A 12421-nucleotide genomic window follows, 5' to 3' on the forward strand; every position below is an offset into this window, starting at 1 on the left:
ACAGTCGCTTTTATTGACTAACGTAAGGCTTAAATCAATTCTTGGCTATGCTTGTATATTACTGGTTGTGATGTGTCTATTATCGCTTAATTAATTATTGTATTTTATTAATTATTTTGACCTAGATGCGGTACAGACACAAGTTACTTCTTTGAAATTAGATGTTAAACCAAGGTACGGAATGTGCACATGGTTAAACATAATTATTATAAATTTAAAGGTATCAAGACGCGGGAATGCGTACATGATCCTTTTATTATTTAAGCATATCAATCCAAGGTTCGGGTATGAACACATGGGCTAATATTGTATTTAGAATATTTTAATTATTTTATCACTTTTAGATTCGAGATATTTAATTGTGTATTTTATTATTATTTTATTACTTATTGCAACTAGTCTTGAATTAATTCATGTCTCATTTCGCTCCCTCGCAATTATTCTTTTATTCTAATAACTTTTTTTATAGCGAGCTTTGAATTAATTTGCAACCCGTATTTATCTATTAATAGGCCTTACAATGTATCTAGAACCAATTAGTTATATTCTCCCTTGAATCTATTCTCGGTGAGAATGTGAAAGAAATATACTCAACAGTTTAATATGAAATATCCGATTAATTTACAAAGTAAAATACTTATGATAATAAAACAAAAACAACAACAAAAAGATTATTCAAATGAAGTTCATAAAATGAAGATAAAACTCATGAATCCAATTTATTCTTCAACAGTGAAACAAAGAAGAAATCTATATCCGTAGACTAATTTAAAATATCTATTCATAAAACTAAAATAACTTATAGTGGAGTTAAGGCATAAAGAAATTAATACAATTAACAAGTTTTTTTCTTTTAAGGTATTCCTACTAAAATTAATACCTGAAACTTTAGTTTTCATGTCCAAGTAGTTAACAGTTGTAAACATTTACTCAAAGAAGAAAAACTTTTCTTTATATAAAAGAAATTTACTACAATCTTATAAGAAAAAATTTATTATAATTTATGGTCTATTCACAAGACTGACTGGGAAACATTAGCTCATTTCTAATGAACCGCATACCACAATTTTGTGCAAACTTAACTGACCATTAAAGTAAAACTAGGCAAACATAACATTACTGTCGCCATATTAACCTTAAGCTCTTATGAATCCCTTTTTTTTGTTTTTAAGTCTTTCACTAAATAAACTAAATGATAATAATGATTCAGAAACATATGCCCAAAAAGAAAAGTAACAGATTAGGAAAATAAAATACTACTAAAAGGAACCAAATCCTAATGCTCTGCATTTATTCAAAGACTATCTAAGAAATAATAGTGAAGAAGGATAGAATCAAAACCTTAGCAAAAGAGTTCCAGTAATACAAGAAAGAGAAGCAGTACAACTCCAATCCAATACCGAAACTCAGGCCGGACAAAGTAGCAGCAACGTTGAACGCAAAGCTACGAACAGAAACTCGACCTCCTAATTATGCGAGAATCTCCCAAACTCTTATCTAGAAAAACTCTCTTTCCTTTTTTTTTTTTGAATCTTCTCTATTTCTTCCTCTCACTTTTCACGTTATTTTTCTATTCAAAGATCTCCTCCTTTGTTTGTGAAGTGTGTTAATTATATATAGATGTGTGTGTACTGTATAACTGATGTGTGAGTTAATGGTGAGATAAGTGGGGGAAGTGGGAAGTAGGGGTGGAATACGTGAGGGAGTTTGGGAGTTTAGCAAAAAAATGGGGAAGTTAGGGGATTGTGATTTTTATCTTTGTTAAATATTTACGCTAAAGTTTGAGATAACAAACTTTATCCCATTTACGTTAACTTCATTTTTTTTTCTTTTATTTTAAAAGATAAATTAAATTATAAAGATAAGAAGATTAACCAACATTTCTTATAATATAGGAAAATTAAATATTTACATGCACTTTAAATGATACTAAGAAAGATTCTATAGTTTACTTATTAAAATTCTAATTAAAAGAAACTATGTATATATTTGTACATATATATTTTTGAATCTTTTTGTTTTTAGAAATAAACTTTATATTCTAAGAATATAAGTAATTTTGTAGTTTTTTTTAATTAAAACTTTCTTTTAAATAAAACCTATTAAGAGTAAGATAAAAGTTTAAAATATCAAGATTAGATCTTAAAGAAATATTTACACTAAAATAGTATAAAATTCGAGTGCGGTTAAAAATTAGTTGTTCACATATGTAAATATCAGACATTTATTTTTAATATCCTTGATGCAGAATATCCTGACTATTGCTTGTAATGAGTCTTTAATTCCCTACAAATAAAATATGATATTTTTACCCATTTCATCATGAAGTTACCAAAAATTTCCTTTTCATCTTGACTCGTGAATAAGAAATCTTATTTCCAAAACCATCACCTTTAAGGTGAACTTCTCTTGTTCCGATGCTCCCCACTTAAGAGTAAACCCAATTCAAACTCTTACCTGGCACTCGAAGTCTTTATTAAATTGTCATATCACAGGAAACTTACCGTTGACCATCTATATGACCACCCACTACTATAGGCTCCTTATTCCCCAACTAGAAATCTTTAGTTTATCGTTTCAATCTTTCATCATACCTTGAATTTTATTTCATCATTACGCTGATATGCTCAGTATTCTGACAATATGATAGATTGGTTATACTCATAGGAACTGTCTTTGTTTATTTTCATATCCAAATATCACGTCGCTACTAACTCCAACATATATTGCTAAGTGCCATTATTTTTCGCCCTTACGACATCATTACAGTTTAGCACTTCCCTATTTCATGTTCACTCTACCGTTAAAATCTCTTCTAACATTTCACCCTTCAATCCATGCTCTAATACAATTCTAGCAAGTAAGACTACCTTGCGCCTCTCATCTCGTGCTTAAATATGCTGAACAAGTGTAACTCCCTTAGGCTAAGTCCACATATTATTATATAACTTTTCACAACATATACCTTCTTCACAATGCTAAATGTAAGAAATACGCAATCTATCTTTATGCCACCATCATGTTCTCATGCCGCATATATATATATGAGATTCCATAGTATATATCTCTAAAATTTTATTTCTTGCTCTTAAGTCCTTTCATAAAACTTTATTTTGATGGTATCCCACCTAGTAGTCTAATACTTCTGATAAAGATGCCATGTCTGTAGGGTCTTATTACTTCATGTCTTCACATAATGCGAACTCTTTTGGCCATAGCTAATACCACATATTTACATCAACACGTTTCATATAATAAATATATACTTGCATATTTTCTCATTCTTCATGGTATCATTGACCTCGTCCATACATATCATGTTAGGGATTTATGACACATTATCATGTAGCCTTAGAATTCTTGTAACTTCTTAATCTCCAAATCCGTACCATAACCGTTTTCAATTTTTGTTTTGAGCCTTACGTCGTACACATTATATATATAACTTTCCAAAAGCTTTAACTTAGCTCATGTGCCATTTCAATACTTGTTCTTCTTAAATAATAAGGATTCATTCAATCACAAGTTAATTGTTCTTTTTTTTGGGGCACATATAGAGTTGCTTTGAGATTATTCTTGGAAATTCTCAATTTTTCATCATTTCAACAAAATAAAATAAGATATACCTCGACTAGACAAACTCAAGATTATCATTCCACGTCATTTTTTTCCTTCTCTAACAACCTATATTGCTTCTTATAACCTCCAAGATTATGCCTTTTGTGCATCTCATGCCTTAATATTTTCTCGCTTACCTATTTAAGTTCACATACTTTATCCTCGCATACCTTGGCATGCATCATTAGAGATTGAATTTTTTTGGTTGTACCACATTCATCATCCGGGGGTAGTCAAGGTTGTCATGCCCATCTTTTACATATGGCATACTTCGTCTATCCTCAACTCGTACTTATACGTGGCACTTTATTTCTTGTGTGTTACTTCTATTACATATGACACCATCATGACGATAACCTATCATGCTCAGGGGAAACCCGATCTCTAGTATAATTAAGGGTCATTTCTCACGTCTTGTAACATTCCCTTTTGTCTTGTGTGTCACTTCTCTCTCATTTTCTCAAAAGTACTATTCATGCCATGAACTAGAGTTTTATAATCCAATCTTTCAACCATTAAAACTTGTAACAAATGCTTCAATTACTTTTAACTACTCCTAATAAACGAGTTTGAAGTATTAGAATTACCTCTAGTAGATCAATCTTAAAAAATTACCACTTTGGTGATTTTTGTATTCTTGAGGATTTGATGATGAAATCTAGTATTTGAATGCAAGAATGATATTAGAACTCATGTATATTGAGTAAGAATCAACTCAAAATATCATTAACAACTTAACTTAGTTGGTTGGACTTGATTTGAGCTTAAAATCGCCTCTTGACCTCAAGAACCCTAACTCCAAAAGCTCAAAATACTCCCTCTCCCCGACTTTGTACTTATAGGCCCAAATTTCTGGGTTTCGGACGCTGCCTCGTACGTTTCACGTCCCAAGTTCACTCCTCCTCCAAGCTCGGATGCTGACCCGGATGCTATGGAAGTACTTCACTACCAGCCTTTGGTAATGTGATCATAACTTCTTGTAGGAATGTCCAAATGATGAACGGTTTGAAGCATTAGAAACTAGACTCAAAAATCTTTCATTTGATAGGTTGTCTATAGTAGCTAGATATACTCATCTAAAGTTAGGTCTTGTACGTACTCAATTGGAACTTTAGTCTATCATGAAATTTCCAACTTGACTTGTCCAAAGGGATCTCGTTAGGCCCTATATCACTTCAAATACACCTCGTACACTTGTTATTATATCCAATTAATATCCATCATATTAATAGTCCTCGTCTGCACACAAAATAATGTAATTAGCACACATCAACTTTTTTAATAGCGCTTAGGCACTTCAAAATTTTTTCGGGGTGCTACATCTCACCAACTGAAATATATGCAAGGCTACCCATGCTCACAACCTTCCTACTCAAGGCATCGGCCACCACATTGGCCTTCCCGGAATGATATAAAATGATGATATCATAGTCTTTTAACAGCTCTAACCATCTGTGTTGCCTCAAATTTCGGTCCTTTTGCTTAAACAAGTGTTGTAGACTCCAATGATCTGTAAATTCCTCACAAGACACACCGTAGAGATAATGCCTCGAAATCTTCAAGGCATGAACAATGGCTGCCAACCCTAAATCATGAATGGGGTAGTTCTTCTCATGAGTATTCAACTGGCGTGAAGTATAATCAATCATCCTACCCTCCTGTATCAAGACACACCCAATACCAATCCGAGAAGCATCCCAATACATTGTAAATGAACTCGACGCTGAAGGTAAAACTAGAACTTGAGCTGTGGTCAAGGCAGTTTTGAGCTTCTGAAAGCACTCCTCACACTCATCAGACCACCTGAATGGGGATCTTTCTGGGTCAATCTAGTCAAAGGTTCAGCAATAGATATGAAACCCTCCACGAAACAACGATAATATCCGGCCAAGCCAAGAAAGCTCCGAATCTTAGTAGCTGAAGACGGTCTTGGCCAACTCTGAACTGCCTCAATCTTCTTCGGATCTTCCTTGATCCCCTCACTGGACACCATGTGCCTTAAGAACGCCACAGAATCAAGCCAGAACTCACACTTGGAGAATTTAGCATAAAGATTCTTCTCCCTCAATGTCCGTAGTACAATTCTCAGATGTTTCGCACGCTCCTCCTGGCTGCATGAGTATACCAATATATCATCAATGAATACTATGACAAAATAATCAAGTTATGGTTGGAATACACTGTTCATCAAATGCATAAATGTTGTTGGGGCATTGGTCAGCCCAAAAGACATCACAAGGAACTCGTAGTGACCATAACGGGTCTTGGATGTCATCTTCAGGATATCAGAATCTTGAATCTTCAACTGGTAGTACCCAAACCTCAAATCAATCTTAGAGAACACTCTAGCACCTTAAAGCTAGTCAAATAAGTCATCAACGCAGGGTAGCGGATACTTGTTTTAATTGTAACTTTGTTCACAAATAGAACCTGTGCACCCCAAAGTAACACACTAGGCCTAATGAATCCCTTATCAAGAAGCTCCTGAAGCTGTTCTTTCAATTCCTTCAAATCTATTGGTGCCATATGATACGGAGGAATAGAAATGGGATAAGTGTCCGGCACCAAGTCAATACCAAAATCAATATCCCTATCAGGTGGCATGCCCGGTAGGTCTGGAGGAAACACATCCAAAAAGTCTCGCACTATCAAAACGAAATCAATGGTAGGAGTATCAGCACACACATCCCTTACAAAGGCCAAATATTCCAAACATCCCTTCCCCTCTAGGGCGACTTCGAGCTGCCTAAGTCCCACCCTGAGCTGGCTGAGAGAGTGGTGAAGTAACTGGTGCGGAAGTCATAGCTTGACCCCTTTACTGAACTGGACCTCCCATAAGACAGGGGCAATACCTCCTCACATTCCCCAACTCTCCACACTTGAAGCAACCTCGATCCCATAATGGTGGAGGGGACTGAATCAAACCCCGAGAACTAGAATAACCACTAGAAGAACCTGGTACAGATGAACCCTGAGCTGATGGAGTACATGATGAGCTCTGAGCTGGGAGGGCACTAAAAGATGACTGACCCAGACGAGCACTGCATAAACTATGGCTAGATGATGCACCATGATGAATCGGACGAGCCATTTGAGCGGGCCTATAAGGACGACCCCTGTTGTGATGAGACTGCCCTCCATATGAGGCACTGCTGAAACAACCAAAACTACGAGGCCTCTTGGCCTCCCTCTCCTCACGCTCTTGACTGCGAACCAACTGTAGGTGTCTAGCAATATCAACCACCTCGTCATACCTCGTACCCGTCGCAATTTCCCGAGTCATAATAAAACGTAGTCCATAGTTAAGGTCATCAATGAACCTCCTAACCCTCTTCCTCTTAGTGGGAACAAACTATACCACGTGATGAGCCAACTTTGAAAATCTCATATCATACTGAGTCACTGACATACCCTCCTGGCGAAGCTGCTAAAACTACCTACGCAACTCCTCTTTGCCAGTCTGAGTAACAAATGTCTCTAAGAAGAGAACTGAGAACTCATGCCACGTAAATGGTGCAGTGTCGACTGGCCTGCTCAACTCATAAGCCTCCCACCATCTGTAAGCTGACCCTGTCAGTTGAAAAGTAGTGAATGAAACTCCACTAGTCTCCACAATACCCGTTATGCATAGGATCCGCTGGCACCTATCTATAAAATCCTGAGCATCCTCTTACTCGACCCCACTGAACTCTAGAGGCTTAAGCCTCCCAAACCGCTCTAGTCTCTTCTGCTCCTCATCACTCATAGGAGGGCCAACCTGTACCCGAGCAGCTGCAACCGACTGGGCTGGTAGTACCCTCAGTGTCTGGAGTCCCTGAGCTACCTGATCTGGAGTACGGGCGGCAAGAGTCTGAGCACCTCCCCCGGCCTGAGAAGTGACTGGTGCAGTCGGAACCAAAACTGCCTGAGCAAGGCTCGTGCATACAGTCAATATCTGATCCAAAGCCTCCTGAAGGCCGGGGATCACAATGGGCACATTTTGTAACTGATCTGGTCCCACCGGCTCAGCAACATCTGGTATCTGCTACTCAGCTAGAGCAACTAGTGGCTCCACAGGTGCTGCTTTAGCTGTAGTTTGAGCCGCACCTTGGCCTCTACCGCGGACCTAGCTGGTGGTACTGGTGGCCGTCCGCCTGATCCGGTCACATGTGTTCTCACCATCTGCGATAGAATAGAAGAACAGAAGTTCAATTTTCGGAATCAACAAATCCGAACGACAAGAGTACAAGAAAGTGAAGTTTTCTAATGGTTCGGTAGCCTCTCGAAGATAAGTACAGACGTCTTCGTACTGACCCGCAAGACTCTACTAAAGCTGCTCATGACTCATGAGACCTAAGTAACCTAGTGCTCTAGTACCAACTTGTCATGACCCAAATCCCTACCTGTCATGACGGCGCCTAACACACTTGCTAGGCAAGCCGATAATCACATAACAACTAAGCATTTGAATTAAAACATTATTTAACAAGATCAACAGTGGAAAATCTCGTAAATGCATGATAAAACAACTGTAACTCTACTATAACCATCCCAAAACCTGGTGTTATCGATTACATGAGCACTACAACATCTCAACATAAAACAAACTCTAGTACAACTGTCTGAATAGTAGAACAATTCTGAAGAAAATAAAAGGAAGGAGAATCAAGGTCTGCGGGCGTCATAGCAGCTACCTCAAATTCTCCGAGCAGGTACTAGCACCACTCTAGCAATCACCGTGTCCAGATATACCTGGATCTGCACACGAAGTGCAGAGTGTAGTATGAGTAAAAATGACCTAATGTACTCAATAAGTAACAGGACTAACCTTAGGCTGAAAGCAGTGACGAGCTCAGAAGGATACAATCAGAACCAAAATAATGACAACATAGATATAACAAGGAGAATGACAGTAATAACTTAGAGAAACTTCCATATTCAGCTCGTTCACAATACAAAAATTTAGGCATGCTTTCCAGTTCAACAATTTAAGCCCAACACTGATAAAATATGCCAAGTACAGCTAGCATGAGGAATGTTACGTCTCTATGCCTACATGTCGAATATGCATGTCAAATGTAATGTATCATAGTGATAATCCCAGGTACTCACACTCTTAGAGTAGTCAATCTGTCTATCTCAAATTCTTACTCATCACACACAATCACTTAGTATTGTACGGGTGCCTGTCATCAATGCCCCTCACCAAATCACGTGTATATAAATCATCGTGCTTGCTCTCACTACTGGTATGTCAGACTTCGGAGGGGCGGAACATGCCCAAGTGCTAATATAAAGCCTATAAGGCCTGTTGTGGTGTGCAACTCGATCCACAATAATAAATAAGCCAATAAGGCATGCTACGACGCGCAACCTGATCCATAATAACACTCACAATTCGGCTCTCATGCCCAACTCAGTCATCAATCTCTCCAGTCTCACGGGCTCATAAATCTTATACTACTCAGCCCAAACAATGACAACATGATGTAACAGTAAATGATAATATAGACTGAGATATGATATGCAAATGGATAAACATGACTGAGTACATAATTGCAGTTTAAGAAGATAACTCAACAGTATAAATAACCTCAGTGGGTCCCAACAGAATAAGAACATAACTTAAATATGATTTCTAATATGAATCATAGCTCCATTACTCTAACACGTAGGAATTACATGGGTAAAATAAGACTTGATATCAATACAGTATAAGAATCCACCCGGGTTATGATTACCGCGGTGCACTCCCACACGCCCGTCACCTAGCATGTGCGTCACCTCAGAACAACCCACATAACATATTTTTCAGAGATTTATACCCTCAGTTCCAAGTTTAGAAGTGTTACTTACCTCAAAGTGCGCAACTCAATGCTCCAACAAACCCTTGCCTCACAAATCAGGCTCTGAATGACTCAAATCTAATCATAAATAACTTAATATAATCAATACATGCTATGGGAATCAATTCCATACGATAAAGCTAAGTTCTTTACTAAATTCAAAAGTCAATCCAAAAAGTTAACCTCGTGCCCACGCCTCGGAACCCTACAAAATTTACAAATTCTAAACACCCAATAACGAGTCCAATCATACCAAAATCATCCAATTTTGACCATAAATCGAACCTCAAATCCCCAAATCTTACTCTCCAATACATAGACCACAAATCCCCCAAATTTCACCTCAAACAAACATAATCTAGGTGCATAAATCAATGGGTATTCAATATTAATGGACAAAAGTGATCAAAAGTTGCTTACATATTGAATTATAGTGAAATCCCTCACAAATATCTCCCCAAGCCGAGCTCTACAAGTCCAAAAATGAGAGAAAACTCGAAACCCTCATTTAAATCCTTCTGCCCAGCATTCCCACTTCTATGGCCAGGAAATCCACTTCTGCGGAGCCGCATCTACGGTCAAAGATGAGCACCTGCGCAAATCACTTAAGTCCCGCCCTTTCGCTTCTGCGGTCGGGCTCCCGCATATGTGCATGCACACCTGCGGATAATACTCTGTACCTGCGGTTTTCCTGCTCATGCGCTTCCCTTTATCGCAGAAGTGACCTCGCTTCTCCGGACACAAACTTCTCATCTGCGATCCTACTGCACCCTTCCTCCTTTCACATTTGTGCTCATAAAGCTTCACCTGCGGTGCCGCATATGCGGACACTCTTACTGCAGGTGCGAATGCACCAGATTGCCTGAACTTCAACACTTCTCCAAAGTGCAACCATGCTCCGCCGACCATCTGAATCACTCCTGGGGCCCCCGGGACCCCATCCAAATATACCAACACATTCCAAAACATGATAAAAACTTAGTCAAAGCCTCAAATCACTTCAAACAACACAAAAAAATACAAATCGCACCCCAATTCAAGCCTAACAGAGCTAATGGATTTCCAACTTCTAAAACTAATGCCGAAACCTATCAAACCAACTCCGATATACCTCAAATTTTTCATACTAGTCATAAATAACACAACAGACCTACTCAGACTCCTGGAACCAAAATTCGAGCCCGGTATCAATAAAGTCAACTCTCGGTCAAACTTCTCAACCTTTCAAACCTTCAACTTTCCAATTTTTGCCAATACAAGCCAAAACGACCTACGGACCTCCAAATCAATATCCGGATATACTCCTAAGTCCAAAATCATCATACGAAGCTATCAGAACCATCAAAACTCCATTGCGGAGTCATTTATATATAAGTCAATATCCGATCAACTCTTTCAACTTAAGCCTCCAACCTTGGGACTAAGTATCCCAATTCATTCTAAAACATCCCCGGAACCAAGCCAACCATCCCGGCAAGTGACATAACTACAAATGAACATAGAATAAGCAATAAATGGGGGAACAGGCTAAAATACTCAAAATGACCGACCGGGTCATTACACCCGGTCCCGTCCGGACCAACCCCATGTACAACCCATCCCGTCCCACGATCGGGCTGACCCGGGTTATACCGGGTCTACCATATCAATAACGGGTTGGCCCGACCCAATTAACTCCTTTAGTTCAGTCCTTCTAAAGTGGTACACATACTAAAAAGAAAAAAAACATATGACAAGCTTTTGTTAAAATTGGTTTTTGGGTAATGACTTAGTTTCATTTCAACATCCAACTAACAATTCCAAAATGTTCTAAATAACAGACACACAGTGTATGTGATAAAATTGATTTATAATAAATAGTCGAATGATAGCATGACACATGAAACTGAAGATAGGTAAAAGATGAGTTAAGTAACAACCAATACCAGAAACAACAGCTGCAATCGACATCGGGTAAATCCCAAAAGGAGCGTAGTCAATGGGAGCAGATCGAGTATTTGTCATCAGATAGCATTCAATGAGAGAATATTCTCTAACATTAAGTGGGCAACCATTGCAAATAATATTTTCATTCATAGCCTGCAGTTACATATTCATCAATAACTCTTTTATTGTCAATTAAGTGGGATTTGATCCTATGATCTTATTTCCCTAGGTATAGCTATAAATAGTAAGCTCAACAACCATTTTAAGACACAAAATTCTTGGAAAAAACATATGCTATATTTCAATCGCAATTAAACAAATTTATTTGCTCTTTTTCATTGCTTTCATTTCTGTCCTCGGAGACATTGCACTCGAAGCCAAGCTTATCATCTTCTTCAATTTCAATTGCTAAGTCTTATTTTTAATCTTATTTCTTTATCATTTTTTGATCAAATCAGCTCGCTTATCTATAAACCACGTAATAAATCTAACTATACCGTTTTACGAGTAAAAAGTTTGGCGGCTATCGTGGGGCTCGATCCCACAACCACAAGGTTAAGAGCCTTGTTTGAGGCTTTGGTTGCAGGACTTGAACTGGCCTGGGGACTGGGCTCCGAGGTCATCGAGATAAAATGCGATTCCCAGCTGGTAGTAAACCAAGTGTACGGAATTTTTGACATAAAGGAAGAACGCATGCAATAGTATGTGAACAAGGTTCAAGCATTGCTTGCACAATTTAGGGAATGGTCGATCATACATATCCCAAGGGAAGAAAATGTGGAAGCTGATGCATTGGCCAATTTGGGGTCATCTACGGAGATGAAAGGATCCGGAATTGTCGTTCAACTTCTACATTCGGTATTGAATGTGGATGGTTACTGCGAGGTCAATTCAACCAACCTAGTCTGGGACTGGAGGAATGCGTTCGTCGAGTACCTTCGGCATGGCAAATTACTCGAAGACCCGTAGGCGTCCCGGGCACTAGGAACCAAAGCGGCTTGTTACTGCCTCATAGATGGGCAGTTATACAGGAGATCATATCAAGGACCATT

This window comes from Nicotiana tabacum, chromosome 13, assembly GCF_000715075.1.
Source record: "Nicotiana tabacum cultivar K326 chromosome 13, ASM71507v2, whole genome shotgun sequence".
In the NCBI taxonomy this organism is placed as follows: Eukaryota; Viridiplantae; Streptophyta; class Magnoliopsida; order Solanales; family Solanaceae; genus Nicotiana; species Nicotiana tabacum.